The sequence below is a fragment of the Neovison vison genome, chromosome 1 (assembly GCF_020171115.1).
Source record: "Neovison vison isolate M4711 chromosome 1, ASM_NN_V1, whole genome shotgun sequence".
NCBI classification, from domain to species: domain Eukaryota; kingdom Metazoa; phylum Chordata; class Mammalia; order Carnivora; family Mustelidae; genus Neogale; species Neogale vison.
This window is the reverse complement of record NC_058091.1, coordinates 284,490,170-284,505,989: the sequence shown is the minus strand read 5'-3', so window position 1 is coordinate 284,505,989 and position 15,820 is coordinate 284,490,170. Positions and strand designations below refer to the sequence as shown.

Sequence of the window (15,820 nt, the reverse complement as noted above, 5' to 3'; positions counted from 1 at the left end):
GGAAAAGAAAGGAAGTATATGTGGGGTGGGCTGGCTTTCGGTGTGAGGTCTAATGTGGGAGTTCTTTCTTCCTATCTTCCCTACAGTCACTCCTCTTTTCAGCATCCCTTCTAAAAAATATGGGTTTGAACACAGCTTGCCATCACCCACTGCGGGGTTGGGGAGGCACAGCTGAAGTCAAAAAAGCAATGTTCACGTTCAACAGGAGATAGGTTCAGTGCATGATTGGGGGCAACTGATGAGGGAGTGAAGGAGGGAATGTTGGCTGAGTAAGTGGTTGAATGGAGGGATGGCAGAGAGGCTGGGACCCTCCCTCTCCCAGCGCCACACATCCTTTCCTTGCAGCCCTCTTCTAGCAAAACTGATCCTTGCATTCCTTGTCTTTCATCCCCTTCAGCCACAGCTGGCCAAAGTCCTCAAACACAACATCTTCATCAGTGGCGTAGTTGGTGTCCACATGGGCGTCTATTTCAGGAGCAGCTATCTGGGATGATGTGGTGGTGGGGCTTGGGGTGTATAAAAACAAAAGGCAGCTCCACAGAGGCTACCCCACCATGTGACACCACCAGCTCACCTTGACCCTGTAAGACATCAGGATTCCAGCACCTCCTTGTTGGCACCCTCCTACACAATGGTGCTGGAAGCCAGGTTGGTGTTCTCATGCTTGAGATACTCTTTCAGGACAAGACCATGCTTCTTCCGGTTGTCACTGAGCCGCGGGGTGATGGTATACACCTTCAGAACAGGGAGCTAGGTGATACCTGGTCATTTTGTTCGATCTGAGTCACAGGACATTTATCCTGGGTAGCAGAAGAGGCAGATGTCACATGTTATCTCAGAGAGACTTTGATTTTCTTGATGGTCTGGATGGAGATGTTGGTGACATGAACATTGACATGGAGGGGCTCCCCATGATCGTTCAGGGCCTTGTCCATGGAAGTCTCAAGGTGCAGGGCTGGTCAGATATGAAGTGGTGGGTGGTTTCTACTGAAGGCTGGGGCCTAGTTTCTCTGGGGCAAGTTGCACCCTTCAGATCACCAGATGCATGGACCTCCTTTGGTGTTTTTTCTCTTCTAACAATTTGGCAGAGAAGGCCCAAATCTCAGAGTCTGCTGCACAGGCCTTCCCTGTGTCCTCTGGGCCTGGCTGCAGTATGATGAACCAGGGCAGATTCTGAGATAGAATATCCAGGTCCTCACGGCATAGTGGAAGTGAGGAAGCACAGGTGAGGTTGCAAACACCTTGAGGTCCTTTAAGTACTCAGGGTCCACAAGCACCATGCCATCCACAGGGTCACTTTGTCCAGGTGTTCTACAATGTCCTGCTTGCCCAAGTACACCTTGAGTTTGCAGTCAGGGCTCGACTTCTTGAAGACCCTGGCTCCTAGTTTCCCCGCATCGTGCATACAGCTGCTGTCCGCTGGGTTTATGGCTCGCCGGCAGCATCCAGTCCTTTGGTCTGGTCCCTACTTCTCCCCACACTACTGCGTAAGCGCGCCCTGGGCTTCCAACTATTTAGAATACTTGTGCGGAACTAAATTCAACTGCTGTTTGGGATTATATTTCTGTATCTCCATCCTCTAAATCATTGAGACTTGCCTTATGGCTCACTGTATGATCATTTACCAGCATACGGTTAATGTTTCTCATGCCCCTGAAAAGTGTGTGTGAAAATTTGCAGTCTTTTATCTATTAATTAGGCTAAATTTATTAAGAGTGTTTTTCCAATCTTCTATCAGTGAGACGGTTGAGAAGTGCATTAAAATCTCCCAACAGCATTACCCATTCCTTGAGTGTTGGCTATTTTCAACATCTTCCTAGCTTGCCACCCACCCCCCCAAGCTTCACCTCCACTTTCATCACTATGGAGTAGTCAAAGCTCCTACAGGCTGTCTTTTGTTAAGACTTGGGCCCACAGCACTCATATATTAGAAAATTCCTTAAAAGGAAAAGTGGCAGAGAATTTCTCTTACTACAGTCGATTTTCCTTTTCTGAGGTTTCTTTGTTGCTAAAGTATTTCTTGCCCTTATTATTCTTTTTAAGTTCAGCATGTAGTGTTGCTTTTCTAGGAGGTCTGGTTTGATAGAAAGGACTCTGCCAGAAAGAGAATCAAAATCACACATGCATAGTTTCTGATTGGTAAGGTGACATCCGTGTTTTTCAGAGATTTGGAAAGTTAGCAAAGTAAAAGGAGAAATTAAAAGATGCTCCAACATCTTCGCCTGGTTACTTACTAGTCATCTTTCTGTTTTCTGCCTCAATTAACTTCTTCAGAGTCAGATCAACCTTCATTTATATTAAATTAGTTGCTATTCATAGCAGCTTGTTTTTTGTTGTTGTTTTCTTGGTTTACACTTTTTAAATGATGTGTTATTATAGATTTATTTTTGTATTCATTGATTAACATTTGTCTCTTTCACTAGATTATTAGTTCTAGTGTGGCACGGACCATGTCTGCTACTTTCTGTAAACATAGTCTCCATTACCGCCTATTTGATATTTATAAAATGTGCTTTTGAACAGTATTTCTTTATTATATGTATATATGTGTGTACTTTCAATTAATATTCCATTATGCATATAATCTTTATATGCACTTTTCCATTCATTTGACAGCATATCATAAACATTTCCCATGTGAAGACTGTCATCTAAGAATAGCTTGGTCACCAATTACTTGAAGTCTGCCATGTCAATTAACATTTTTAGGGCTCAGTTTCCTCTTCTGTAAAATAAGGAAATGATAAATGTTCTAACTATTCCTTTGGATAGTTGCCAAAAGTAAATAAACTCACAGGTGTACAAGGAAGTTATGAAATAAAAGATACTGAACATGAAACAGTTAAGCAATGAGGGACGGAACTGTTGTTCCCGTTGTTGCCTGGTCAATTGTCTACACAAAGGCCACTAGGGCCATGTGTGATTTGACAGATCCATGTTCACCTCAGATCTCCAAGAGAGATGTAATGCTTTCTACTGACCACATAGAGAAGCTTCACACATGGAATGTTTACATCATGGCAGAGGGATGAGTGTCACAGAGCAATTAGGTAAGAAAACAACACAGAACAAGAAGAAGCTATTTCTATTACAGAAAAGTATGCAATTAGCTTTTCGTAGAGCACTTTAGAGAGAGGCAAACATCTGCAGAAATGCAATAAACACTCAGTTGCTTCTAAGTAAGTGCATGAGCGAAAAGAAATAATTGCAGTTATTAATAAGGGATGAGAAGGGGGAAAAAGCTCTCCTGTCTTAGAAGATTTGAAAGAAAATCACTGAGACAAATCCAGATGAGATCAGATCATTTTTCTTTTTCTAGCTATGCTGGGTTATCAGCAGGTGATATGAGAAGTTTATCAATGTATACTTTTCCAGTTTACTTAATTATCTCATTAATTCATTTATTTTGCTCTTTTGGTTATCATACACGTATGGCAGCATTATCATTACTGAATATTGCTTCATTACCACAAATATTTCTGTTTTCTTGATAAATTCTTGAGATTAAGTGAAAATTTTCAAGTATTGCTATATGTAAATACTGGATGTGTGGCTCTGCCTAACCATTAGAGTCAAACTTCCAGTAGCCAGAGTTTGCAAAACCAGGAGAACAGCGTCACCTACATACTGCTCTCTCTCAAGAATAATCCCTCCCAGGTAAACTTCACATTATTTATTTTGAAGAATAAAGGTTAAAAAAAGAACCCAACACTGTATAATTGCAAGGTATCCATATAGAAATACTACAGAGTAATAGATTGCTTGTCCCCATAATATAAATTCGACTTTCCTTAAATTTTCCAGGGACAGAGGAGGGGAATTCTAGTATATTCCCAAGAGTAACAAAGTAATTATAAAGCAGTTCTAAGTTCCTTTTATTTGGAAAGTGTTGCATTACTATGGAACTAGAATCATTTCATCAGAGAATCTGGCAATAAATATATTTCCCAAATGCTTGTTCTTTTAAATTCTATCTGGCAAAGTGGCCATTTAGTCAACAGAGTGAGAAAATAGAGATTTAGTCTAGAGCTTAATTGGACTAGGACTGAGTGTAGAAACCAGAAGAAGCTGAAAGATTCATCAACCTGTGGTTTCTCCAATTTTATAAATGATTATTGGTGACTAATGAGGCATTCTCCTACCTCCTCCATACCATTTGTGGAGAAAAGAAGCACAGAAAATACCCTGTTTTGACATTGCTGTACTAAGATGACTCCATTTGTTGAAGATGCCAAGTGAATACAATTACTCCTGTTCATTAATTCCTAGTTAAATCAGCTTTAGTACAATGAGAAACTTGGAAAGTTATGAGAATTCAGGAATGCCAAGGTAGTAAAATATAGAAGCACATTTGCAATTGTGAATTATTCAGAACTCAAGATAGACAATTTATTACTACTTGTTGCTATAATAAATCCCCACTAATGGAACTGTATTAATTTGGAGTTTGGGATGATTTGAAGTCTTGGCTGAGATCTGTCATTTTATTCCTTACAAAGACAGGGTTTGGAAAGCAAGTTAGTAGTTAAGCGATAAGGATAATACATATTTTAAAAATCTAGGCTCTCTGCTGTCCTTCTTTTTAAATACATAATAAATGCCATTATTACATTTTTGACCCAGCAAGAGAAGAAGATGCAAAAGCAGATCTTGTCATATGTGAAGCAGTAGTAATAAAACCCTTAGATGATTGAAAAGAAGAGAAGAGATAAAAAGTTCAAGGAATTAGTGGGCAAGAAATAGTCATGAGTAGCAGTGTGCTGGTGAATATTTAACCATTATGGAATTTGTCCATTTCTGTTGTATAAATACTCACATTATGGAAAATTTCAGGCTACAAATCTGATACTATTGAGGGCAACGATAGAAAGAGAAAATATACATAAGTAACTTCAAAGGCATAGGTAATTGTAAAGTCTATTTTATTAGTAAAATGCTAATAAAATAAGTAAAAATGTATTAAGATCATTAGGATGTAATGATTTGGAGTATGCATTACCTTTTTTTAAAAAAAGTTTTAAATTTTTTATAAGCATATAATATATTTTTATCCCCAGGGGTACAGGTCTGTGAATCGCCAGGTTTACACACTTCACAGCACTCACCATAGCACATACCCTCCCCAATGTCCATAACCCCACCCCCCTTTTCCCAACCTCCCTCCCCCCAGAAACCCTCAGTTTGTTTTGTGAGGTTAATAGTCACTTATGGTTTGTCTCCCTCCCAATCCCATCTTGTTCCATTTATTCTTCTCCTTCCCCCTTAACCCCCCATGTTGCATCACCACTTCCTCATATCAGGGAGATCATATGATAGTTGTCTTTCTCCGATTGACTTATTTCGCTAAGCATGATACCCTCTAGTTCCATCCACATTGCCTTTTTTAAAAATTAACTTAAATGTAAGTTTATATAATTTAATTTAAAATAAAATCTGTGTTTAATAACCAGCTGGTGACCTTTCTGAACTTTGACGAACTGGGATGAATAAGCTAGCACTAGTACACCACTAAATCTACCACTCTCTGTCCCAGAGTTGAAACCTGGGGGATAGCAAAACATATCCAAATACATTGTGGGGAATCCAAAAATACTGGACCTTGAACTCTGATACCCTGGACACGGACTGAAAAGATTACAAAGCTTGGAGAGAAGCCCTGGATTCAAAATGGTGTTAAAACCAATAAATATGGCGGTGAACAAGCCAGCAGCAACACTGGAGGAAGCAAATGGATCAGGGATTCTTTTATTAGTTGTGGGAAGCCTATTTGTGATCTCCCCGGCTCTTGTGTGAGAGAGTGCCAAGAGAGTAACAAGAAGATAGTAATAAAACTGATGGAACAGAAAAGGCGTTAAGTAGGTACTATCACCAGGAACACACATTTCTGAGTGGGCACCTGCATAAAGCCTTAAAAAACCAAATGTGAAGACTCATTCAAAATGAATACCAGTGGTAGACTCTGAGCAAGTCAGTAAGACAAAGCCCATTGTAGTGGCAGCCACCATGGTATGAATTGACAGTCTGTGGATTACAGCCCTTCCCCCACTTCAATGAGTACCAAACACAGAGGGTAGAATAGAAATCCTGTGGCAGAGTGAAAGACAATATTGATAGGGAATTTAAATTTTGAACTGACGGCATGTTTACCTTGAACAATAATACTAATTTGATCATTTAAGATGTTTTTCCTCAATCAGTGAGTTAGGGTCAGAAAGGCAAGAAGAACTCACAGGAAACATTTTTGAGGTACATCTGAGTTCTAGCAGGTAAGTACCAATTCCTCTACAGTCAGCACACACCTGTAGGAGAATGTTTCCTTGCTTATGAAATTTTCCAAAAACCTATGATCTTAAAAAAAATCTTTTATGATCTTTTATATAAAATAGTAATTTGTAAATTGTGTTTCATTCCCAAATATATTTCTAGCTAAGATATTTTTCTTACTTTTTTTTCTTTATGTTCAGTTAGCCATCATATAGTACATCATTAGTTCTTGATGTAGTGTTCAACAATTCATTAGTTGCATATAACACCCAGTACTCATCACAACACGGTGCCCTCCTTAATACCCAGCTAGCTAAGAGTCTACTTTGTTTCTTTCTCATGTTGGCAAAAGCCTTTAGAAATCCCACATTTATGCTCTCAGTCACCTCCAGAGCGGTGTGTCTAAATCTGAGCTTCCAGTTCTCCTGACTTACAATCTTGATCTCACTCTCTGTTTCTTCCTTTCGGCAGACCCGCATGCCCAATCAACAGACCCTTCCAATTCTGCCTCCATAGGCTTTGTTACATCTCTTTATTCCTTCTGTTTCCTCTGTCTTAACTAGAATCCAGGTTCTTTTCCCCTCGTGTTTAAGTAACTATGGCTGTCTCCTAGTTGATCTCTCTATTTTCAGCCTCTGTTCTTCCTTCATCCTTCTAAATATAACATTGGTTTTACTTCCTGGTAACCTCATATCCACACTCTGCTCTTCATCCACAATGGCTCTCTTATGTTGAGTCTAAACGCTCAGCTTGGCAGTCACTCTTCCAACAGCCAGCTGGTTTTTCACAGAGCATTGTAATTCTTTCCTACCATAAACTGTTTTCATGGCAAGCAATGTGCTGGCTGTTCTACTCTCCAACTCCCCACCTGTCCACTCATTTCTCTTATCCTTCCCTGTGCTTGTCCTAAAATCCCTTCAACCCACTCAGGAAAAAAACTACATTCTCTCAGCCAAAGCCCATTTCTTGACCTCTCCACCCCACAGGCACAAGTTCCAGCTCAGAATATCTACAATGTTTTAATCTCTATCATGTAAAATATCATTGAGCAGACGTTTTCTTGGTCTGTTCCTGATGACCATATATCAAACTAGATTGTAAAGTACTTAAAACCAAAGTTTAGATCTTCTCCTTTTATATTTTTTGTTACACTTAACATAATCTTGGGCATATGTGTCAATACTTTAAAAAATGTATTGGAAAATCTCTGTATTTATTTATTTATTTATTTATATCCATTAAGCAAATCTTACTGCCTTGGTTTATTGCAATATACATTTGGGGAATAAAATTTTATCCCTTTAAGGATACTTCATTAATTGAAACTGGCCTTTTTCCATCCAGTCTACACTGAGATGTTTACATGCAAATGATAATTTTCAAAAATAGAAATCTACAGGCAGGTGCTACAGATTAGTATGAAGTCATTTATTTTTGTGATTCTGTTTTAGTCGATATGTTTGACTTTATCACAGGAAAATAAAATGACTGACCCGTCACCAACCTATCAATCATCCCTTTATTTATTTTGCAAGGCAGAATTGGGTATCAACAGGTTTATCATTCATCTGTTCAGCAAATGTAAATCAGACACTTGTTTTGTGTCAAGCATGAGTCTAGGACCTAGGTTTGTGGCAAGGTACATATGATCCCTTCTTTCAAAAGCTTAGAGTCTTTCAAGAAGATAAACAATAATGAAAAAACAAGTTAAAATACTCTGGAGGTGGTGAAGCAGTGTGGGTGGAAAAGCAAATTCTCAAGTTGGGCTACCTAACTTGACACCCGACTGGCTTACAGCCTCTAATTGCATGATACTATGAGTTTCTTAACCTTACCAAGCCTCACTTTCTTCTCTTGTAAATTTGGAATAAAATTAGTTATCTCGAGAATCAAATTTAAAAACTTAATGTAGGGGTGCCTGGGTGGCTCAGTGGGTTAAGCCTCTGCCTTCGGCTTGGGTCATGATCTCAGGGTCCTGGGATAGAGCCAGCATCGGGCTCTCTGCTTCGTGGGGAGCCTGCTTTCTCCTCTCTCTGCCTGTCTCTCTGCCTACTTGTGATCTCTGTCTGTCAAATAAATAAATAAAATCTTTTAAAAAAAAACCTTAATGTAAATTGCTAGAACTCAGAAGGCCATCTAAAGTACTGACAGTAAATACATATAGATAAATCTGGAATTTTATTATAATCACAATCATTAACCAGTGTAATGAAGGCAAGGTAGGTGCTGGGGCAGAGAGTCTGGAATCAGGGAGGTTTCCCTTGGGAACTGAGAAAAGGAATGGCCTAAAAACTAATCTGTGGGATTAGAGGCTGAGTCATTCCCCAGAGGAAGACATCATTTTAGAAGAAAGGCAAGAGTTACGGTCTAGAAGAAGAAGAGTGTAGGAAGTCAGGAGTGCAGGAGAGGAAGGACACCAACTTCTATTTCCTGACCTTTCAGGTAAACTTGGTAGGTAGAAGCTACCACTGGGGAAAGGTCAGGAGAAAGCCTGGTTTTGTTAAGGACAGCAAAGAAGCGTTAAGGCTGTTAAGTGGGTTTGTTTAAAGTAGATCATATTTTACCTACAACAGAAGAAGGATTAATCTTTGAGTCCAATGTATCCAAGAGTGATGGAGCAGGAAGTTGCTCAAGCTTTAGGCAAACAACTAACTAGACTAAGTGTCATTTAAAAAATAAATGGGAGGTGTCTCATTAGCACTGTAGGTAGCAGGTCAGTCTCATAAAAAAATAAATGGATTAGATGGTTTTCATGTTGACATATCTTGTGATTTATGGGAGCATAGTTTTACTCTTGGTTTGGGGCATTATAGATATCACAAATAACTATTCACTTAGGTTAAAGAAATTTTTGTTCTTGGACTTTTTAACTTTGTAGAGGTTTTCGTAATAATGCATTAAGCGTTTAAAACAGAAGGTCTTGAATTGAGTTGGTATATATGTACTTTAAGTTTTTCTTGATTTATAAAGCTCTTTGCGGAACAATGTGCCTAGTACTGAATTAGACATGACTGTTATTACTTAGTGTATCTCCTTTCTTGAGTGTGGGTGTGACGATAACAATGGGTGGCCTGCCGTATCCCCTCAGTTTACCTCTACATACCAAACCTGCTTAATGAAATCTCTGCTACGCCCTACCTGAGTCCCTTTAATGACCCTGGGAAGAATCAGCCAATGCATGAGCCAAGGCAGAAATTCCAGGGAGTTAACGCAGCTGGAGTAGTCCTCAGCCTTGAACAGTTGTAGATTTGGTGAAAAGATACTCCTACTTTCTCTCTCTCAGTTGGAGTAAGTCTGAGATGCGCTCCACATTGTCTCCTAGAAATCTGGGGTGGAATTAAGTTTACCAGTTCCTGCCTGCTCCTGTCGGAATCAGGAAGATTCCTCTGACCTATCTCCCTTCTCTTTTTTAATCACTGAATTCTCTTTCCTTGAAGGCAGGCTCCTATCAACCCATATGCATGCTCCCATTTCTCCCTTCTTAAAACCAAGCCAAAACAAACAAACAACCTCCCCAAACCCAATTACCCCTATTTCAACCTCCCACCAAGCTTCCATTTCTCTGCTTATGTTTTCAGTGAAACTTCGTCTCCTATTTGTATGCCAGTTTTCCTTTTTTCATCATTCAGTCTTTTCTCCTTCTGTGACAGATACAATGACTTTTTTAAAAAAAGAAACAAGCATTAAAAACTGTTAGCCTAAAAGGCTTTTAATCAGATTAAAGACCTCATGTAAGAAAATATTTCACCATAGATGTTAACATCTTTTTCTATAAAGCACTGTGTTTCTATTAAATCATAAAATTCGATATGCTACAACAAAAACTTACGATGTACTATATGCTGGCTAACTGAACAAAATTAAAAAATCAATAAAAGTATAAGACAATAGAAATTTTAAATTCCATATGACTTTTTTTTTTTAACATTTTATTTATTTATTTGTGAGAGAGAGAGAGAGAGAGCGCACAAGCAGACAGAGTGGCAGGCAGAGGCAGAGAGAGAAGCAGTCTCCCCACTGAGTAAGGAGCCCAATGTGCGACTAGATCCCAGGACCCTGGGATCATGACCTGAGCCAAAGGCAGCAGCTTAACCAACTGAGACACCCAGACATCCCTTCCATATGACTATTAAAAAAATGAAGAACACCAGGGATGTTTCTCAGAAGCAAAAAATTAAATTGCTTTAATTCTCCTGATCATCTTAGAACATATTTATAGTATTGTCCAAATCTTGATTTAAAGTTCTTATCAGTGTATTATCAAAAGAAATGTACACAAAGATAAACTCGAAATGGATAAAAGACCTCAACATGAGACAGCAATCCATCAGAATCCTAGAGGAGAACATAGGCAGTAATCTCTTCGATATCAGCCACAGCAACTTCTCTCAAGATATGTCTCCAAAGGCAAAGGAAACAAAAGCGAAAATAAACTTTTGGGACTTCATCAAGATCAAAAGCTTCTGCACAGCAAAGGAAACAGTCAACAAAACAAAGAGGCAACCCATGGAATGAGAGAAGATATTTGCAAATGACAGTACAGACAAAAGGTTGATATCTAGGATCTATAAAGAACTCCTCAAACTCAACACACACAAAACAGATAATCATATCAAAAAATGGGCAGAAGATACGAACAGACACTTCTCCAATGAAGGCATACAAGTGGCTATCAGACTCATTAAAAAATGTTCATCACTAGCCATCAGGGAAATTCAAATTAAAACCACATTGAAGTGGCGGGGGGGGGGGGTGGGAGGTGGGGGGTACCAGGTGGTGGGTATTATAGAGGGCACGGCTTGCATGGAGCACTGGGTGTGGTGAAAAAATAATGAATGTTTTTCTGAAAATAAATAAATTGAAAAAAAAAAAAGTAACACCAAAAAAAAAAAATAATAACCACATTGAGATATCACCTTATTAAACCAGTTAGAATGGCCAAAATTAGCAAGACAGGAAACAACATGTGTTGGAGAGGATGTGGAGAAAGGGGAACCCTCTTAACACTGTTGGTGGGAATGCAGGTTGGTGTAGCCACTTTGGAAAACAGTGTGGAGATTCCTCAAGAAATTAAAAATAGAGCTTCCCTATGACCCTGCAATTGCACTCCTGGGTATTTACCCCAAAGATACAGATGGATTGAAAAGAAGGGCCATCTGTACCCCAAAGTTTATAGCAGCAATGGCCACGTTCGCCAAACTGTGGAAAGAACCAAGATGCCCTTCAATGGACGAATGGATAAGGAAGATGTGGTCCATATACTCTATGGAGTATTATGCCTCCATCAGAAAGGATGAATACCCAACTTTTGTAGCAACATGGACGGGACTGGAAGAGATTATGCTGAGTGAAATAAGTCAAGCAGAGAGAGTCAATTATCATATGGTTTCACTTATTTGTGGAGCATAACAAATAACACAGAGGACATGGGGAGATGGAGGAGAAGGGAGTTGAGGGAAATTGGAGGGGGAGGTGAACCATGAGAGACTATGGACTCTGAAAAACAACCTGAGGGTTTTGAAGGGGCAGGGGGTGGGAGGTTGGGGTAGCCAGGTGGTAGGTATTAAGGAGGGCACGTATTGCATGGAGCACTGGGTGTGGTGCAGAAACAATGAATTCTGTTACACTGAAAAGAAATTAAAAAAAAAAAAAAGAAATGAAAGAAAGGTGTAAAGAAAGATAAAACCAATTTGAAAACCATTATTTTTACATTGCCTTGCAGAGCCTGAAGTCCCAAATTTGACTGTAAAGTCAAACTTAATAAATGTCTTTATTGTACATGGAATGAAAAATGATTCTGACCCTTATTCAAAATTTTTTAGGTTCAAGTTTCAGCATTGTAGTAGTTTCATGATTTTATTTAATGTTTTTATTAGCTAAAATATGAGGCAATCACACTGAAATGAAAATAGGAAGAATATATATATATACTGTTACAGGAGGAGCTTCTCACTAGAAGACTCTTTTCCAGATGTTAGACCTTGTGACCCAGTTATGTAAGTGCTCTGATGTTGTAGTTTGGGGATAATAACACTGAACCTAAATGGTTGGTGCAAGAATTAAACATAATGTCAAAGAGTTTTCTAACAGAACTGAAGTGTATTACAACGAACTGAAGTGTAATAGCTTAAATAGCTTAAAGTTAACCAAAAGTCAAATGCAGTTGACCCTTGAACAAATGTGTTTGAATTGTCTGGTCCACTTATACGCAGATTCTTTTCAATAAATATGGAAAGTTTTTTGGAGATTTTCTCTTATGATTTTCTTAATACCATTGTCTTTTCTCTAGCTTACTATATTGCAAGTATATAGCATATAATATGTATAACATATAAAATATGTATTAATTGACTGTTTATATTATCAGTAAGGTTTTTGGTCAATGGTCAACAGTAAGCGGTTGTTAAGTTTTGGGGGAGTCAAAAGTTACACACAAATTTTCGACTGTGAGGGGGTTTAGCACTTCTAACTCTGTGTTTTATCAATGGTCAACTGTAATTTTTTAAAAAGATTTATTTTATTTATTTTTGAGAGAGGGAGACAAAAAGAGAGTGAGTGTAAGGGGGGAAGGAGCAGAGGGAGAGGAAGAGGAAGAGAAGTAGATTCCCCACTGACTACATGAGGCAACTCGATTTCAGGATCCTGAGCTCATGACTTGAACCAAAATCAAGACAGAAGTTTAACCTACTGAGCCACCCCCAGGTGCCCCAAGGGTCAACTGTAATTAAAAACTATTACCTACTTTGCTTTCTAGCAATAACTCAAGAAGCTGAAAAGAGAGAAATACACAACTAAAACCTAGCTGCACCACAGAAGATTAAAAAAGTATTTTGGAAGCTCACAGGGAGGGGTGCCTGGGTGGCTCAGTCAGTTAATCGTCTGCCTTGGGCTCAGGTCATGATCCTAGGGTCCTGGGAAGGAGTCATACATAGGGCTTCCTGCTCAGCAGGGAGTCTGTGTCTCTCTCTGACCCTCCCCATACTCATGCCCTCTCTCTTTCTCTCTGTTACTCTTTCTCACAAAAATAAATAAATAAAATCTTAAAAAAAAAAAAAAAAGAAAGCTTACAAGAGATCTTTTTATATTAAACAGGTATTAAAGCTGGGCACTCGTTACATGAAGGTAAACACATCTACACATATACAGTGGGATTAATCAAGATGTTCATGGGTTTTAATTAAATAATAAAGAACCAGAGCCAGGGTCATTATCACAGCTGAGAAATGACATCCTATAAACTTAAAAAAAGAACATAATAAGATGGTGTTGCCTTTAGGGAATATTGCTCTAATGGATTTGAAAAAAATATTTATTCATCTTACAAATTATTAAACGTTTGATGAAATTTTTAAGAAGATATGAATCTAATGAGAGCTTTTCTTGATGGAGAAAATAAAGGATAAAAATGTTTAGTTGCCCAGTGGTGACTAAATACATAGCTCATAAGAGGAAATCTCCAAAAAACTTTCCATATTTATTGAAAAAAATCTGCATATAAGTGGACCAGACAATTCAAACACATGTTGTTCAAGGGTCAACTGCATTTGACTTTTAGTTAAGTTTAAGCTATTACACTACAGTTAGTTGTACTACACTTCTATTCTGTTCTTTTGTATTTATACAGATTTCCAGAGTTTCTTAGCTTTATTCCATCAGCAATGTAAACAGTGATGTCTGGACTCTTCCCAAGTTCAACTTTATTTTTAAATCCTATTTTTCATGTCCAAAGTGATTAAATCTCCAGTAGTCCCAATTCTGAACACTTGAAATTATAAGAAATCTTTTGTTTTCTTAGATAGTAGCACTATTTTCCTCCAGTAAGAGTCAAACTCTTTCCGGTACATTGCCACCTTACATAAAACCATCAAATCGCTTGGCACAAACATTGAGAATTTAAATTACCAAGTGCTTACAGTGGGTGTTAACTATAATTTAGGAAGAGGGAATTTGTTTATTAATTAGTTCATTTTACTGGCCTGAGTCTGCTCTGGAAAATAAAAAAAGAATATTATCCAGTCTAGTTTCCTAATATTTCCCATATGTCATACCTATTAAAAATAGGGACACCATCAGTTCCCAACAGGGGCGCTGTTGGCATTATGATGCGAGAGTTCTTCATTAAGCCAGAATGTCTTGTATGTATTGAGGATTATTTGGCATCTCTGGCTTTGTACTCACTAAATGCCCCGGGCTGTCTCCAGTCATTATGACAATCAAAAACCTCCTCCACACATTTCCAAATGTCCTCTAGGGAGCAAAACACCCCCAGATGAAAACCTAAACCTCAGAGGAAGAACTGATTTTTTTTTAATGTGTCTGTTTATTATCCACTTACAGATAATGATTTCTAGATTATTCATAAGTTGTAGTCAAAGTTTTCTATAGTTTAATTTTTTCACAAAAGCATCAGGCTAAGTTTTTGTTTTTATTCCACCACAAGCTAAATATAAGCTCTAAAACTCAAATATATTTTATTTTAAAACTCAGATGTATTTTAAATTCTCAGTCTGGGTGAATGAAGTGGTTACTAAGTGGTAGACTGAATTAGCTTGTGCTCACACACACACAGACACACATACACACACCAGCTTCGGGACTTGGTTACATAATTTTCTTCAGGGAAATGATACACAGTAATTTTTTGAGAAACTGGCCTTCGAACTTAATGACATCAAGCCACTTAATCAGTACTTTCAGATACTTTCAGACTTCCTCTTTCAGTAAATCCAGAATTGTTCACTAACACCGAATAAATACCCCACACTTTCACTAGTCTTGAACCCCAGCCTTAAAGATGAACCACAGGAATAAGGGGAAGCTGAATGAACAAATGAAAATACCAAGTTAGATTGGACAGGAGTGCATTTCAGTTAGTAATAACAAGATACTATGAGCAGTTTTGCCATCCCAAATGCATAAATACAATCTCCACTCACCTCACATAAGATGTTGTCCCACAGCCATCCAATATTAGAAAGGACACTATGTGTTGATGTCCTATTAAACATAGTCTATAACACTTGGCTCCTGGCTTAATCAATTTAAATCTAGAAGTCCCTTTTAATTAATTTCTTTAAACCATCCATTCCAAGAAACACAAACCTCACAGTCACGCCCTCCAATACAATGAAAGAGAATAATAAAAAAACGTGGATAACTTACCATTTACCTATGACTTGAAGAAATACTTCAAGAAATATAGCACACACTTCAGCTCAACAGCCAAGCCCCAAGAAACTTCATATCCCTTCGGGGTTCTTGTCAGGAATCTCAGTATGTCCTGAAACAGGTTAGGTGAGATGCACTTCCCTTCAAAAACAGTCTAGTTTTTAAGACTTGGTTTCAAAATAAAATTTGATTTGGGCGCCTGGGTGGCTCCGTTGGTTAAGCGTCAAATTCTGGTCATGGTCTCAGGGTCATGAGATCAAGCCCTGTGAGGGGCTCACACTGGGCGTGGAGCCTGCTTAAGGTTCTCTCTCTTCCTCTGCCCTTCCCACGCACCTCCCCTTTGCTCATGTTCTTTCTTTCTCAAAAATAAATAAATAAATACATAAAT

At 38.4% G+C, this 15,820-nt stretch overlaps 1 pseudogene; it reads right to left on the bottom strand.

The window, feature by feature from the left end:
- Positions 1-352: 352 nt before the first annotated feature.
- Positions 353-1,405, bottom strand: LOC122893904 (annotated as a pseudogene).
- Between the last annotated feature and the right edge of the window lie 14,415 nt (positions 1,406-15,820).